General features: G+C 37.6%; 1 long non-coding RNA gene across 1 annotated transcript; it reads left to right on the forward strand.

Moving 5' to 3' along the window:
- The first annotated feature begins 13,646 nt into the window (after window positions 1-13,646).
- On the forward strand, window positions 13,647-16,229 carry LOC125472176. The gene is made up of 3 exons (XR_007254104.1): window positions 13,647-14,065; window positions 14,697-14,760; window positions 15,609-16,229. It is a non-coding gene; the product is annotated as an uncharacterized LOC125472176 (long non-coding RNA).
- Window positions 16,230-17,286: the final 1,057 nt, after the last annotated feature.

Below are 17,286 nucleotides of genomic sequence, written 5' to 3' on the forward strand. Positions count from 1 at the left end.
TGAAGTTCACACTAGTTTCGGTTCAATTCACGCTGGTTTACGACTCAGGATACTAAATCATTTGAATATCAAATCAAAATAGTATTTAAAGTTTAATTGCCTTTTTTTTTGTATGCTTACATTCAAATACAACTTCTAAATAGTTATACTGTTGCATGCCTAATTTACTGAACAATACAAAGGACAGAGAGAGGGGTGCAGCGGCAACAAGAGAGAACAAAGAGATGTGTAATTGTGAGATATGTGTTATGACACCCCATTGTGCCTTTATTTATAGTAGTAGATAAAGTAAATTCATTATCCCAATAGGATTACAACTCAAATAAAATAATATCTAGTCTAAGAGATATGGTAGAATTCCATAAGGATATCGTAGATATGATAAGATTTACACGATCACATTTTTAATCTGATAGGACTGCAACACTCCCTCTTGAGTGTGTAAATACTTAAACAAAACCTTGCATCATGTCTTCAGCGATGAAAAATACATAGACTATGGAGAAATGTGAGAAGTATGCATAATGTAAAAAACAAGCGTCATACTGGACGAAAGTAGTAAACCTTAAAAGAGTATGATCAACCTAAGATGGGTGTCTCATCAAAACCTCGTTATGGTAGCAAAAACCTAGTGGAAAAAAATGCTCCTAATCGTAGGAAAAAAGAGTACATTAAGATCAAATGAGTATAATTCTAGATACTCCCCTGAGTTTGACATAACTTTAGAATGAGAGAACTACAAGCTATTTAGGTCAAAAAGTTTAAACATACTGATTCCTTGGACGAGCTTCTGAAAAGTTGACTTGGGTAATGACTTCGTGAAGAGATCGGCCAGGTTATCTTAGGAACATATTTGCTTGACTTCAATGCTTTGATGCTATTGTTGCTAATAAGATAAAAGAACTTCAGCACAATGTACTTGGTGTAGTCTATTATTTTTATTTTTTAAATATGAATCAGTTAAAGTATATTGAAATTATGTTGTTAAATTTGTTTATATTAAGTTGTTAAATTAGATTAATTTTTATGTTATAATTATGTATACTGTTGAATTGTATACGTACAAATTTGTACGTGATGTACAAATATGTGATGTAAGAAGTTAATTGAAATTAACTTCGTACTTGTTTTTTTTAGTAAAACTTAGTTTCCTGTTTGAGGATTAGTTGGATGTCGTGCATGGATGCGAAAGCATGACTACAATCCAATTGATTCTTGAATTGTTCCATTGTTTGGACAGTTTGGGAATGCAAAGTTATATCGCGTAGTTTACGGTTAAAGGATTAGGTTTTGGTCGTGGGGATTTCGATGTCATTTCCATATGTTCTTCGGGTGGCACATAAGTATTTCATAACTATGTTGTGCACTTGAAGAATTGTACAGAGATGCTTCGGAAATTTCTCCACGTCGAAATCTAATCCGAAGTAGCCATAAATTACGTGACATAATTTTGCATTCCCGAATGGGATTTGGCCCTTACCGGAGACATAAAGTGAGAAGATCATGTAGAAGTTGTTGTGATTGTTGTACTATTATTTTGGTTGCAAGAATGATGGACAAAATATGGATGCATAACCCGAACAGATGCGCCAACGAATGCTTGAATGGAATTGAGAATTTTATTGACTTTGCACGTACACACAACTTGGGTGCAACTAGAATCTGGTGTCTTTGTAAGAGGTGTAACAATATGTTAAGGGAAACTTTCGAAAATATTCGATTTCATTTACTAAGGAATGGAATGGTAGAGACCTATAATATTTGGAACCATCACAGGGAACAATTACACAATGCTTCGTCTTCAAATGTGACAATAATGGGCAATGTTGAACCTAATATGGATCCTAATGAACAAGTCATGGAAATCTTAAATGATGTTTTTTCCATTTGCGTCGACAAATACCAATTAGGAAGTGGAAGATGACATGCCAGCACCAATGAATAGGGGAGAATTAGAAGAATATGAAAAACTAGTAAAAAATGCCAACCAAGAGTTATACCCGGGGTGTGAGGGATTTTCCGTTCTCACAACTATTGTGGAATTGATGCTCGGGAAAATAAAGTATAGTATGTCGAACCAGTGTTTTGATTATTTTTTGTGGGTTTTCAAGAGAATGCTACCAAAGGACAATTATTTGCCGAAAACCCATAGATGCTCAAAAGGTGTTGAATGGTCTCGGATTGGGTTATGAAAAAAATTCATGCTTGCAAAAACAATTGTGTATTGTTCTATAAGGAGAATGAAGCATTAAATAAATGCCCTGTATGTAATGAGTCGAGGTTCAAATGACATCTCAGAATAGATCGACGAAGAACCCACAAAAAGTCATGAGTTATTTGCCTTTTAAGCCTAGGTTGTAGCGGTTATATATGTCAATCCATACTACCACAGACATGAGATGGCATAAGGAAAAGCAGGTTGATGACAATGTCCTGAGGCATTCTGCAGATGAAGAGGCATGGAAAGAGTTCGATCGACTATTCCCTGATTTTGTTGCTGATCCTTAGAGCGTTAGATTGGGACTTACCACTGACGGATTTAATCTGTTTGGGGGTTTTAAACCAACACCACAGTACTTGGCCGATTTTCGTATTTCTGTATAATTTGCCACCATGGAAATGTATAAAAAAAAGAATACACGATGATGACGTTATTGATAGCTGAGGATCCTGGTAGGTTAATCTATGTATACTTAAGGCCATTAGTGGATGAGCTAAAAGATTTATGGACACATGGTTTGCGCACATACGATAAGTGTACTAGCAAGATGTTCACTTTGCGGGCTGCAGTGATGTAGACTGTGAACGATTTTCCCGCATATGCAATGGTTTCTAGGTGGAGCACTAAGGGTTATAAGGCACATCTTGTATGCAAGGAAGATGTAACATCTAGTTGGCACGCTGGAAAAGTTTGTTACCTTGGTCATCAGAGATGGCTGCCATGGGACCACGAGTGGAGAGAGAAGGATAAAGAGTTTAATGGGGAAAGGGAGCATCGACTCAAACCCAGAGAATGGTTCGGTGATCAGATCTTAGAACAACTTAACGATTTGGATTTTGCCTCGTTCGGGACCAATGTCAGCAGGACCAAACCTTTTACACATATGAACTGGACGCACAAGTCTATGTTTTTTCACCTCCTGTATTGGTTGAAACTAAAATTGGGACACAACCTTGATGTTATGCATGTTGAGAAAAATGTATTTGACACATTGGTGGGCACAATTCTAGGTATTGAGGGCAAGACAAAGGACACGATCAAAGCTTGTCTTGATTTGGAATGAATGAGAATACGACAGGGTTTGTGGATGAACAAGGTATGCTTCAACTATCGCGCGTTGCGTGAATGTTGACTAAGGTAAATTAGCTGTGTTGTTGTCCAATTTTTTTTCACAATTGACGTCAAGGACTTTGCGAAAAACGATGTTAATCAGTTGCGCCATGACATTGTGCAAGTTTTATGCAAGTTTGAGATGATATTTCGTCCAGCTTGTTTCACAAGTATCATCCACGTGATGGTTCACTTAACGGTGGAGGTATTGCTTGCTGTACCAGTGAACTTTCGATGGATGTATCCAATAGAAAGGTTTATATTCCTCGTCATTTTTATTAATCAATAACTTACGATTAGTAAAATTTGTATCGTATCATTTTATTTTGGCAGGCTTCTTGGAGACTTGAAGAAAAGTGTACGAAACAAAGCGATGCCCGAAGTATCAATTATACAAGCTTGGGTGGCATATGAGGAGCTTACATTTTGCGGAATGTATTTAAACGATGTTCAGACAACTTTCAATCGTCCTCCTCACAATAATGACAGGGGTGTGAGAAAGGATAAACTTTCAGTTTTTGCCCAAATCGCTCGACCATTTGGAGATCCAATACTAGACAAGTTGTTTTCCAAGAAGGACATGGAGGTAGCACATTGGTTCGCACTCAACAATTGTGACGAGACGCTGTCATACCTAGATGAGCATGAAGATATGATGAAATAGACATATCCTTCACATTTGTATGCCAAGAAACACCGTGAATTGTTTCTGCGGTGGTTTCTCAAATATGTAAGTTTAAAGTGTTTTGTATTGGACATATATATTGTACCAATTATTTTTCTCGATCTAACAAATTTATATGCTTGTGTAATATTAAGGGAATCAATTAAAAGCATCAAATTCCCCCGTGTACAGTGAAGAGTTATATAACTTGGCGTTCAGACCGATTCGCTTTGAATTGTAATCGAGTTACCATGTCAAGGCATCAAGTTCTTAGTAGCTACACGAGATGACAAGTTATGTACGCAAAACAATAGTGTTCATGTCCCAGGTGGAGGCGAAAGTACAAACATTGAATTTTATGGAAAATTAACAAGTGTTGTGCAATTGCTTTACAAAGACTGGTGCTAAGTGATCTTATTTAAGTGTTGATGGTTTGATACAAACCCAAATAGGCATGGAAGTGTGAAAAGAGATCATGAATTACTATCAGTGAACACTACCAAAACTTGGTAAGATGATGACCCTTACATCTGAACAAACATGGCAAAACAAATTGTGTATCTAGATGACCCTAAAGTCAGGAGGGGTTGGAAAGTTGTTTAGAAAATGGATCATAGGAACATGTATGCTATACCAGAACAAGACTCTACTGACGACGATATCGACAATGTTGCTGACCAACAACTAGAATCTTCAATGAAAATTGGTGCGGAAACACTCCAAGATACTAATCTCATCCAAGAACCATTTTAGAGAGAAAGAGTATCTTCAATCGAAATACCCATTCAATCGATCACAATTGAACTCGGTAACCTTCCACAATACAATGATTTAGTGCGCACAAACGACGATGGTGACTTACCTATCGATGCTGAGGAATGAGACACCGAAAATGATGATAACGATGAAAGTGAAGTTATTATAGTTCGGATGAAGATTAATGCAATTTATTTGTAACTTTTTTTGTAAAACACATTAAATGGTTAATGCAGTGTATACAATGATGGAAAAAATGGTATGAATGATTCCCATTTTATATGTGAATTATAATAAATTGTGATAAAAAAAAAATCAATTTCAAACATAATTGCGCAACACACAACAATAGCTGGTCATGCAAGCATTTTAATTTTACGCAGGAATAATGAATTTTCGGACACTTGCGCGACGAATAAACAAATTTCATTGCGCAAAAGCTATTTGCATGACGAAACCTTTGTATTCGTTGCACAATTGTCTGAAAATTCAATAAAGGCAATTTTTTTTAGCAGAAATTTTAAAAAACTTGGGAGACGAATTTTTAACCTTGTGCGATGAAGCCTGCGTCGCGCAAGATTCTATTATTGTAATCCTGTGCGCCTCATTCGTCCCCTCACTTCCTTCTTTTTCCTTTTTTTTCCCGCGCGATACCCTCTTTCTCCTTCCTCTGTCTCTCCTCTCATTCACTCAACTCATCTCTCGCTCCCTCTCTCCAGGCATAACGTCTTCGTCTCCAAGAGGTAATTGCCTCTTCAATTTTGTATTTTCAGTTTTCTTTATTTTGTGAAGTGAATTGAGGTTTATAGAGTGAGGGTTTTCTTTTCTTTTTTTATTTTTTTTTTTTTTTTTTTTTTTTCCAAATTGGGGATTAGAATTAGGGTAGTGCGGTTAGAATTAGGGTTCGTAAATTTTGGGTTACATTTAGTTGCTTAAATTAGAGTTTTTAGGGTTCTTAATTGGGGTTAGAATTAGGGCAGTGGAGTTAGATTTAGGGTTCCTTAATTGGGGGTTATATTTAGGTTCTTAAATTAGAGTTTTAAGGGTTCTTAATTGGGGTTAGATTTAGATCTTCAATTAGGGGAACAATTTCGGGCAGTGAAGTTAGATTAGGTTTTCTTAAATTGGGGGTTAGATTTAGGGTGCTTCACTGGGGGTAAGATTAGGGTTCATAAATTAGGGGTTGAACAATTTCAGTCAGTGAGATTAGATTAGGTTTTCCTAAATTGGGGGTTAGATTTAGGGTGCTTCTTTGGGGGTTAGGTTAGGGTTCGTAAATTAGGGGTTTTTTAATTTCAAGTAAAGGGTTAGAATTAGGACCGTCAACCTTTGGAAACTGGGGATTTGTAAATGTTTTCCTATGTTGTATGTCAAAAAATGCTTGTTATATGATTCTTCCCCAACACCACCACCAAACCAACCCCCCCCCCGGGGCGCGGGGAAAAACATATATATTTTAAACAGTACTGAGTTGCTTTTGTAATGCGATAGTGTTTAAGCCACGGATTAGATTCTAACCCAAATTAGGGGTTATGATTTGTTTTAACAGTTGCTTTTGCAATGTTCCTCTTGTTTGAACAGTTGCAATTTGTTTTTTGGGTGGAATTTTGATTTGTTTTTCTTCACTTTTAATGGAAATTGTATCGAACAAACTAATTAAATTAGTGCACAAACCTATTATAATTTGTGTATAATTAATACTGGTGATTATTCACCTTGTTTGTGACTGTTAGAATTTGAATTCCGATTGTTATCCCATTTGGGTGTGCTTTTTGATGTATGAAATTGTAGTGAACGTTCTGAGTTTACTTGTTCAATTCTAGTGAACTTGTACGAAGAAATGGTGACTTCGTACTACATGAAATACTTGATTGATCAGAAGAACCAAAACATTGTTGTTATTTGGAAACAAAACATTACGGTTTCGAATATTTTGGGTTGCATGAATTTGGTTTAGGATTATGCTTTAATTTGGTGAAGTGACCTAATACTTACACTTATGTGGTTTTGTTCCTCCTTAAGTTTTACTTTTGAGGTTATTACTTTTACATTTAGCATTTTTTTTGCTTGTCAACGTTTTTAATGTACTGTTAAAATTTATCTAATTTGATATGCATAGAGAGAAAGTGTTATTTGGTGCTAATCACTCTTTTCTAAATATATTGCATTGTTAATTATTCCAGTTACCAAGCTCTATTTATATCCAATGGTCATATGATTTCTATTTGTAATGTGGATGTTTAAAGAGACTGAGAATCACTTTATATGATCCCTTTTCTTATTACTACATGTGAAACTATTAAGTATTTATAGAGTTGGACTCTGGTGGAAACTGTTTGTATTTATGTTGATTAGTACATACACACAGACTACATGGATACACAGCGTGCTCATAGACTATGATTTTGCATCCAACTACTCCTTTATGCTAGTTTCTTCTTCTAAGTTATAATTGCTGGGTATATGTCATATCTGACATTGATTAGTTTGTGTATAGTAGATCAGTTTTAAGTTTTGTTTCTGCCAAAATTGAATTGGGTTTAGGATTAGGGTTTTTAAATTTAAGTACAAATTATTATGCATGTGTACGGTAAGTTAAATCTCTGTAATCTTACAAATTTATTTCCAAGTTTGTAGATGTCATAGCTCATTAGAACCTAGAATGAGATAACTTATACACCTCGTTTGACGACTACACCTCCTTTGTCTACACCTACTACCGCTGCCATTGCTTTGGCAGAAAGGGACCATAGGCCGGTGAATCCGGTTGACACAGTTGGTCCTCCAGTCCCATAGGCACTGGCATCTTTAACTTCTTTGGTGGCGGTACTTGTTAGCGCCCGACGTGCTCACCGGCACCCCCGCACTCTGAACCAGATATCAGCATCGGGATCCACAACCGATGCCTCAGGTACACAGCCAGGTATACCATCCTAATTTACTCCTTCAATTCCATGTAAGTCTGAGTTTTGTTATTTTAGGTTCAATTGTTAAGTTATGTCATTTACGGATTAAAAAGTTATTATATATATATATATATATATATATGTATGTATTGTTTATTGATGTCATCGTTCTGAACCTATTATTAAACTGTTGTGATCATTGTGTTGGATAAGTGCATTGTTTATGTTATTTTCAAGGTTTTGGGAAATGTTTTAATTATAAGGAGGTTATGCTGAAATTTTAGTAGGATTTGTTATTAGTTTTGGGTTAACGTTATTTTTTCATTTCTTTGCAGCCAAGAAAAGCACCCAGGGACCTTGTCGGCAATTGAAGACAGCGAAGGTTACCGAGGTGACCAACGGTTGTATCACAATCGGATATGATGTGCGACATCGGACAACACCCACGTCGGAGCAGCATAGTGCACTGGTCCACCACATTGGGCACATCATACGGACCTTTTTCCCTATACGGTGGAAGTCTTGGAAGGTGATGCCGGAGGAGGTGAAGAACACGGTGTGCAATCATTTGTTAGTAAGTATCATTGCCCTTTTAATGCTTTTCATGTAAACTTTATATATTTATATTTAATAATGTCTTTTATTACTAATACTTTCGTAATATTTGTTACATTGCAGACAAACTACAATTTCAATGACATCACAAGGACATGTTTATGTACCTCAATCGGCTTTTCTTCGAACGCTACAAGCAGTGGAAGAATGACCTGCACCAGTATTTCGAGCAGTTTGATGATCTACAGGTCATTCTCGAGGAGGGTTGCCCAAAGGAGTTTAAGAACCGAGAAGATAGTTGGGTTTGGCTCTGCGATCATTTTCAGGAGCCAAGCTATATGGTGCGTTTTTTAATTACAACTTCTTTCATTTTACTTTTTTTTTTTTTTTTTTACTAATGTTTATTATTATTATTTTTTATTTTCTTGAAGTATTACAACTAATACGTTTATTTTTTGTATAACAGAAGAAGATGAAGGTGAACAAGATCAATTGGGAAGAGAAGACTTTACTCCACCATTCGGGTTCGAGGCCTTTCTCCTATAGGATGGAGGGGCGGTGGAAGGTATATATTACATCTTTCCAATTTTAAAATGTTGCTAATAAAATTTTTTTTTTCGTACTAACATTTTTCTTATCTTTTTCTATTTCATGAGGGTTCAAAATTGCCGGAGATTGACGTCTTTGCTAACGTTTATGTTCAGCTGGGGATGAGTTGACTAAGTCCCTTCATGTAAGTAATTTCTTATGCATTAAAGATTTAAACTAATTATTTTAAATTGTTTTCTATTAATAATCCATGTTTTTCTCCACATGCAACTATGGTGGAGAAAGGTCAGTCGGTGCTTCAGGGGTCTGCCTCCCAGCTTCCCTCGGACACGCCGATGAAGTATGTGGATCCCCCTGAGGATGCAGTGTTTCACATCTTGATAGAGACGTTGGACCAAACTTTCAATCGAAGGCCAGGGACATTGTCGGGGGATGGGAAATGCCAGGCGGTGGGAGAGTGGAGCCTCTTCATCCTTGCAGTAGAAGGGTGAGGTTACAACTTTGACGCAGGAAGTCGCTGGCTTGAGGAGTGAGCTGGCATCGTACAAGTCTCAAATGTCAATGCTTGTACAAGCCTTCAGTTCCTCCAGAATACGTTTCCCTAGTTTTTTTGCACCACCGCCCTCATAGCCCATCCACCCCGAGTATACACAACAATCAAGCCCGTCGATCTCTGACCCTGTCCCCAACCCTTCCCCTTACCAGCAGCAAGATTACCAAGCACCTCCGAATGACTTGCCTATAGATTATTGCGTTTTTTTTTTCATAGTCTTGTTCCCGTTTTCTTTTAAAACTTTGTATGTGTATGTACATTTTTATTTATATTATAAATAAATTTTTACTCATTAATTTGTTTTTTTTTTTTTTTTTTTGTCATTTGTATGAAATTTTTTATTTTATTTATAGTTTTCCTTTTATTCTATTTAGTATTTTTTTTATTAAAACACTTGCATGATGCCGACTGGTTGTCGTGCAAAATCACGCATGTCTTATATATTTTGTCGTGCATTACCACTTGCGTCTTCCATTTTTCATCGCGCAAAACCACGCGCCTCTTGCATGTTTTGTCGCACAATTTTTTTGAGACAAATTGTTGACGTCCCTAAAAATTTCTCATCACAAAGCACACTTGTACCCTTTTATATCGTACGACGAAAGCCTTTGTCTAGATAACTTTCGCACGACGAGTACTAAAGCGTCGCAAAAGCTTTTAGATGTGTGACGAATTTGCACTTCTTCGTCACACAAGGTCTTTTTTCACGACCTTTGCGAGACAAATTTTGCACAACGATTTGTGTGTCGCCATAGGTTTTATGTGATTTAAAATGCTTTGCGCAACAAAGGCTCCCTCGTCGCGCAAAGTGTTTAATTTAGTAGTGTAGATCAATCTATCATTTGCTCGATACCATCCACTGCTCCTGGGTAAATCGTAAGATTGTTATTTGTACAAATGTTATTCGATACATTTTTGTATACACATTTTTTTATACGGGACGATGTTGGTATTATTTGAATCATCAAGCAAGATTTCAATCCTCAATGAAAGCACTCCAGATTAAATTTGGTGTAGCCTTAAACTAACAAAATCAACATAATAATAGCAGACCAAATTGACCAATTTTTTAGCCACTGCATTAGCCGAACGAATATATGACGAGCACAAGATGTTGTGAAGGAGAAATTTTTAATTGTGACAGGAATACGGATGGTACACCACGTGTTTTTATGTAAGTGGTGGGAAATGTTATTTTTTAAGTTATTAATTTTTTAACATGTATATCCCACCATTTGTATAGTAACACATGGTGTACCACTTTGTGTGCTAGTCACACTAAAAAATCTCCCGTTGTGAAGCTTCGTACCCAACTATATTGTCCCCCGCCACCCTCCAACCTCAAGGCAGAATATAATCAAACACTTACAGAAATTATGAATTTTAAGCTAAATTGGTTTCATTTCCAAAACTTTAGGAAATGTGTTGATGGACAAACAAAAACAAAGGAAAGGAATTGTTAATGATACTTTTTATCACTCTCGCATCTGTTCTTTAGTTTTCGGAACTAAATATATAAATTCACTGTTAAATAGCTTTTATTTTTCTTTTTACCTAAGATCTTCCCATACATGCATGAATAGATAAGGGAAAGTTTTGGAGAGTAAAATGATAGGATTTGTAGTATGAAATAAGAACATTGTTACATTAGATTCAGACGTTTATCAAAAAAGTAACATATATTTTTCTACATAAAAAAGGACTTGTAAACAATATTAGTTACTAACCAAATCATACTTTATCAGTAAATCTACATAAAGCAAATTAACTAAAGAACTGCAGCAGGTTGAGCCATATTATTCCAAAGGTCGTCCAAGTCTATCATGATGTCATCACCGTCAGCTTCATAAAATTGTGAGTAGTCAAATTGAGAAGTGGATGCTGATTCTGGTCACTCATGATCGGATGATTCTGATCTATATTGGCTGGAACTGCAAGTGAAGAAGCCACGGTGGGATCGGCAACAAAGTAGTTTGGCTGGTCTTGTGTAACAATGTGGTGTGGCTGATTAGCGAACCCAGTCGTAGCAGTCTGCGGCGGATCATAATGACAGAAAACAGTACCACTACTTGGGTCTTGTGTACTGGAGTAGTCATACTGTGGCAAGTCCGTCCTGTTATTCACAAAACCATTGTGCTGAAGATACTCTTCTTGGTTAGCCATACCTAGTGAAGAGGGCATAGTTGGACATGCTGCTTCTGCAACGAAATCATCTGGCCTCGCCATTGGTTCCTGTGAATCATAGTAGTATTGTGGAAACTTGGTAACATTAGAAAGCTGTAGCTGCTGCTGATTATAGTATGGATCAACATTAACCTCAACAACCACTGAAGATATGAGACTAACGTGACTATTCTGTGGCTCATAATCTTTTGGATGATCCTCATAGTAGTCGTATTTTCGCTGATCCACATTAGTCACATCAATACTCCTACTTGTACTATTGGCATTAAGATTAGTCTGTTGCTCTTGTTGTGGCTGTTGCTGCTGAGGGCAATGATCGGTATTAACCTTGTCAACAACCTCAGAAGACGGGGGAGTAGCATAAGATTCATCAATATTCTCAAATTGCCTTTGAATCTTGTTTCTTTGGGATTCCACTACTCGAGTCTGCTCATGATCATCCGCCTTTCTCTTTCTATCATAATTCTTTCGAACCCGGCAGACGACATATTCATCACCATCACTAGTTCTTGAATTTGATTTAATGCGCATGGCCAGTTTACGGTCAAGGCGAAACTCGTGCATAATCCAGCAACTGTTTTCTTGAGGATATTTAGTATTCGCATATGTAAACCTTTTCCACCAACCTATCGTCTTCTTAGTCTTCGGATCTTTGACTTCACTCCCTTTGTTCTGTCCATGCCACGTCCCAGACCCTATAGTGCGAGCCACGCGCGAACCCGCACCCTTGGTGCTCGCTGGCTTCAGTTTGGTAAAGAAGTAAAGGTCTTCATCGTCTCCTAAATCTTGTCCGCCATTGTTATTCCATATATCTCTGGCCTCCATGCTACCATAAAGATCGATACTGGGGATAACATTCTCCTAAATCTTGCCCTCACATTCCTGAACAAAATAGGTGTGTTGAGCGCAAGCACAGACATTTGGTAGAGACTTTTAGGACACTTTTAGCAACTTTTGGGGTTCCTCATGTGTATTAGGTAGAAGTGTTCAATACTGCTGTATATTTGATGAACATGATGCCTACAATGTCACAGCCTTCTCCTTGGGAATCTCTTTTTAAGAAATCACCAGATTACTCAACTCTTATGGTTTTTGGATATAGTTGTTTTCCCTAGCTAAAACCCTATACCACATCAAAGCTTGAATGTCTTTGTTGGTTACAGCTTAAATCATAAGGGTTATTGGTGTCTTGATCATCAAACCAATAGAGTTCACATATCTAGGCATGTTTTTTTATGAACATACATTCCCATTTAAACAAGTTGGTTCCCCAATCTGTCCCTAGCCAACCCCCTACCTATGTTCCCACCTCTATTCCCACTACACTAACGTTTTCCCAGAGTCAGGCACCAACTCCATCCCTGTCCTCAACTCAATTGCCTACAACACATTCCAATCCACAACAAGCATTTGCATTACCCTCTGTGTCTTCTAATCAATCTTTAGAATTACATGTTATCCCTCCATCCCTTCACCAGCTCCATTTCAATCTTCTAACACTCATCCCATGCAAACAAGATCTAAATCTAGTATTTCTAAACCCCAAAGCTTTCATAGCTACCAAGCATCCTATTCCACAACATCTCATTGAGGATCATGTCCCAACTACTTATCTCCAAGCATCTAAGCATGCTTATTGGAGACAAGCAATGCAAGAAGAGTATAATGATCTTCTAAACATTGGTACATGGTCTATTGTGCCTTCTTCCCCCTCTCAGAATCTTGTAGGTTGTAAGTGCGTGTTTAGAATTAAGAGAAAAACTGATGGGACAATTGATAGGTACAAAGCTCGTAACGACTCGTCCTCAAATTTAACAATTTTTATAATTTTGATGTGTTAATTTATGAAAATGCCCTTCGAAGCAAAAACCTTGACTTTTGTTGATCACCTTGTCGTGTCATGTAAGATTCATTTCCTTAGCGTTTTCTCGTAGTACTCATTCTTACGAACACATGGAGGCTTATGGAATCAAATTTGGAGGTACGACGAGAATTTTACGGGTCTCGAAACGATAAAGGGTGTTTTGGTAATTTTACAATTGGAGATATTTCTCCATCAAGGACCATTAGGGTGGCGACATGTGGCGATTCTTTCCCTCCTGTGATCTCTTTGCCTCTATCTGGAACTCTCCATCCCTCTCTTTCTCCTTGTATCTCTCGAGAAAACTCTCTCTCTCTCTCTCTAAGCTCACCACCTCCCATTCCTAGTAGCCTTGTTGAGCCTCACATCAAGACCACCTTTAGATCACTATCATCACCATCACCCCAGCTCATCCCATATATCCCTCGAGACCAAGAATTTGAATTAAACCCAAACCACACTCAAACCGGAGAAACAGAGGAATGGAGAACTCCGATGAATTCTCAAATATTTCAGGCAAGGTAAGACTCAAGAACACCTGTGATCTCTTCCTCTTTGACATTTTGATTCGATTTTTGAGTTGTAAAATTGTTTTGATGACGATCTAACGCGGAAATCAACTCGGGGATACTTCCTTTGATTTTCCAACGACGGCCGTGATTTTGCAGGCGATTCTCAGCTCTCTCTAGCCACCTATTTCACTTGGGTAAGGTAGATTCAACTCTTTCATCTGTTCATCTTTAATTTGGTGCAATTTTGGAGCCAAATGGTGGAAGATTGAGCTCTATCGGAGCTCGGGAACACATCCCGACCAAACCAGCCAAGAAACCGACGACCGGACCCGCGATTGGGATTGGGTTAACCCGACCCGTAACCATTAACTAGTCCAAACCTTGGGCCATGTAAACCAGGCCCCATCCGAATTCAATAACCTGGCCTAAAACCATAACCTATTAACCCTAACTGTAAGCCCAACCCAACAACCTTAGCCCAGTTGCGACCTGGATCTGATACCCATGTTCCATAGTTGGCATGTGGGTGCACGTGGAAGGCTGTCATGGCCGGTGCATGGAGAACACGCACCTTTGCCGGAGGTATTGTGCTCCGCAGCCATCCATAGTGGTGTCGACGACTTTTTCGGTGAACTTTCCAACGACCCATCTCAGTGCATGGCGGCGTGTGGCCTTTCGGGCCGCCGCCACAAGCGTGGGAGAACCCGAGGTCCCTCCTTAGGTTTTTCAAAGTGCCGAATCCGAATCCACTGTCTGTTTTCCAAAATTCGATCATTTTAATGGAGTTTTACTAAACGGTCTCTATATGTGTCTATATGAGGTTAGGTGCATCAATGGGAAGTGAATCCATCCTCACTAGTTCAAGCAACTCTCGGGCAACAAAATATATGTGAGTGGACCCTTTCTAAACTTGCATGACTTTATAAAATATTAGGCTTGTATGCATTGCATATTTCATGAATGGAGCATGATTTATAATACATTTTACGAATTTTCATATTTATGATTTATTTAAATTGCTTTTACGGAATATTTATGATTTATCAAACTTATGTTTTACGAAAGATTATGAATGATTGGATTTTTGTATATGAAATTCTAGAGATATACGAATATGATTTATTTTACGAATTTATGAGTATGTGATGTCATGGATTGAAGAGATAAGGCTTTGAGCTTTGAGCTCTGGATTTGATATGAGTTTTTGAGATATGGTTTCAGTGTTTATCTACTAGGTTGTCATACAACACATTCACACAACACAGGTATATAGATGTTTATGGCCATAGGACACGGTTAAGGATGATTATGTATATGGTTCTTCACTGGCGTAACCCAGTGTCATACAGCTTCACCTTCGGGTGATGGACAGGTGCTACCTTCGGGTAAATGAGGAGTTGATGATATTGATGACATACCCCTAACTTCACTGATGAAACCAGTGTTAGACAGCTTCACTAGCCATGGCTAGTGTCAGTGTGTGATGTTATATATTTCTTCTCCGGCGTAACCTGAAGTCATACAGCTTCACCTTCGGGTGATGGAGCCTACCATGTTTCTTTACTAGCGTAACCCAGTGTCGTACAATTTCACCTTTGGGTGATGGACATGTACTGCCTTTAAGCAACTATGATACCCTTATAGAGAGTGCAGTATTGAGGATTTACGGATTTGGGTATATATAGAGCAACTAAATGCATACATAATCCAAGTTCTTTTCTACCTTCTTCCTTTCAGTTTGAACACGCTAGCAGCAAACATCACTTCAAACTGAGAAATTGGCAATCAACCATAACCTTTCAAACATTCAAAACCTCTCTGTACGTCGAAGAGATATTTCCCACTTGAAGACATGGAATTTGAATTCAGGATGGGCCACCATGAAACTACCATTTAAATGTTCAAAACCTCTCTGTACGTCGAAAAGATATTTCCCACTTGAAGACATGGGTTTTGAATTCAAGATGAAAGGACCAGAGACCTAATTTCAAAGTCTACCATTCAAATGTTCAAAACCTCTCCAAACGCCGAAGAGATATTTCCCACTTGAAGACATGGGTTTTGATTTGGGCCACCATGACAGGACCAGAGACCTCCTAATTTCAAAGTCTACCATTCAAATGTTCAAAACCACTCTGTACGTCGAAGAGATATTTCCCACTTGAAGACATGGGTTTTGAAACCTTTTCCTGTTGTTAATTGAGAAAAAAAAAAAAAAAAAAACATAACATGGAATTTGGGGAGTATAGCTGAAATAGAGTGACGTCTAAAGATGGTTACATAGAAATGTTAACAATATCGAAGTGTTATATACAGAAAATGCTAAACGTGGCCGGAATTGACTCATAGTAGACATTCCAAAATACCAAATTTTAAAATATGAACCAAAAGAACAAAGCATGAAATCCTTAAGTAACCAGATTATATTTCAGTCCATGTGTTAGCCAGCTAACACAGATGGTGATTGTGGGTTTGCACTGTATTAGACCATATAAAGGCCATATCAACTAATCTTCTATGGTAGGAGTAAAAGTCAAAATTCAAAGTTTTTTTTCCTTCCTGTTGACGATTTTTATTTCAGAAAATTTGGAAGAGAGTCGATTTTCTAGGTGATTTAACCCCACATTCGTCGATATATAAAAAATTTCCAATCTAATTATCCTTTAAATTCATAATATAAAAATATTATCTATAAGCGTTAATTGCCCATCTAGTTTTACATATAATACGCATATTATACCCGTGGCTAGTAAATGACTACTACTTAAAGAAAATTAATTTTTAAAGGGTACAATCCAAGTTCTTAGCTTTATTCTTTGTGTATTAACGTCCACGACTCACCACTTAGTAATACGGTTCACTTGTAAGTGAGAGTTCTTAGGTTCGATTATGGTCAAAGGTGAATTTGAACCACCTACCGCATTGTGAAACTAAGCCCACCATCCCCCTTTTAGTATAGATAATATTGTTTGTTAAAAAAATAAATAAATAAATAAAATCCACGACTCAACTCTTGCTTGCTGATGTGCTGCAAGAAGAGAATAGAGTTGGTTTTTGAAAGGTGCCTTTGTGGGGCCTTAGGTGTAGACCTTGAGGCTTGCAATCAAAACTAATCAAGCGCTAGGCGTGCCATTGCTATCTCAGTATAGCAAATGTAGAACAAGATTGTGTTTAATCGATTACTTGCGCCCCAGGTTACTCGGACTTCTTGTTATCAAAGGATTGTCATGGATGGGTTAAGTCCACTTTATGTTCTTTTTCTTGCCTTGCGAACAAGGACTTTCAGTTCATAGTCTTGCATATTTGAATGAGGGGAGTCCAGATCCCTTAAGTCATTTGTTTGGTTTTAAATGAAGGCGTATCCATCAAAGTGGCCAGATCCAGACACAATCTCTTAAAGTAGGAAAACAGATGG

This window comes from the organism of the source record quoted next, unplaced genomic scaffold (genome assembly GCF_019419815.1).
Source record: "Pyrus x bretschneideri cultivar Hongxiangsu unplaced genomic scaffold, Pyrus_bretschneideri_v1 Contig66, whole genome shotgun sequence".
Classification (NCBI taxonomy): domain Eukaryota; kingdom Viridiplantae; phylum Streptophyta; class Magnoliopsida; order Rosales; family Rosaceae; genus Pyrus; species Pyrus x bretschneideri.